Genomic DNA, 1,059 nt, shown 5'->3' on the forward strand with positions numbered 1-1,059 from the left:
GACATTACTTCGCCACAAAGGTCCGTCTAGTCAAGGCTATGGTTTTTCCAGTGGTCATGTATGGATGTGAGAGTTGGACTATAAAGAAAGCTGAGCCCCAAAGAATTGATGCTTTTGAACTGCGGTACTGGAGAAAACTCTTGAGAGTCCCTTGGACGGCAAGTAGATCTAACCAGTCCATCCTAAAGGAAATCACTCCTGAATATTCGTTGGAAGGACTGATGCTGAAGCTGAAGCTCCAATACTTTGGCCACCTGATGCGAAGAACTGACTCATTGGAAAAGACCCTGAGGCTGGCAAATATCAAAGGCGGGAGGAGAAGGGCGGACGACAGAGGATGAGATGGTTGGATGGCATCACCGACTCCATAGACATGAGTTTGGGTGAACTCCGGGAGTTGGTGATGGACAGGGAGGCCTGGTGTGCTGCAGTCCATGGGGTCGCAAAGAGTCCTACACGACTGAGCGACTTAACTGAACTGAACAGCAAGGATAACATTAATTAACAAATACCTAGGCAATGGCACCCCACTCCAGTACTCTTGCCTGGAAAATCCCATGGATGGAGGAGCCTGGTGGGCTGCAGTCCATGGGGTCGCGAAGAGTCGGACACGACTGAGCGACTTCACTTTCACTTTTCACTTCCATGCATTGGAGAAGGAAATAGCAACCCACTCCAGTGTTCCTGCCTGGAGAATCCCAGGGACGGGGGAGCCTGGTGGGCTGCCGTCTGTGGGGTCGCACAGAGTCGGACACGACTGAAGTGACTTAGCAGCAGTAGTACCACAGCAGGCTCTAGAGCCGTATTAGCCGGTTCGAAACCAAGCCTCGCCACTTAGCTGGGTGACCTCAAGCGAGTTATGTAACGGCTCCCGCACTCGCAGGAGTGCACCATCCCGCCAGACCAGCCACCATCCCGCCAAACCGGGGCAGGTGAGAGCAAACCTGCGCAGGTGAGAAACGAGCTTCTTCCGGGCTGCGCGTGACGACAACGCTGGCGCGCACGCGCGATTCGGCAGGTGGGCGTGGCCACAAAGCGACGCAAGGAAGACGGGTGCGC

At 54.5% G+C, this 1,059-nt stretch overlaps 1 long non-coding RNA gene across 1 annotated transcript in view; it reads right to left on the minus strand.

The window, feature by feature from the left end:
- Positions 1-997, minus strand: part of LOC104988944 — a 7,026-nt gene extending 6,029 nt beyond the window's left edge. Inside the window, exon 1 of the long non-coding RNA XR_825305.1 lies at positions 945-997. This is a non-coding gene — a long non-coding RNA (uncharacterized LOC104988944). The remainder of the gene's footprint in view (positions 1-944) is intronic.
- Positions 998-1,059: the final 62 nt, after the last annotated feature.

The sequence above is a fragment of the Bison bison genome, unplaced genomic scaffold, assembly GCF_000754665.1.
Source record: "Bison bison bison isolate TAMUID 2011002044 unplaced genomic scaffold, Bison_UMD1.0 scf7180017864144, whole genome shotgun sequence".
Classification (NCBI taxonomy): Eukaryota; Metazoa; Chordata; class Mammalia; order Artiodactyla; family Bovidae; genus Bison; species Bison bison.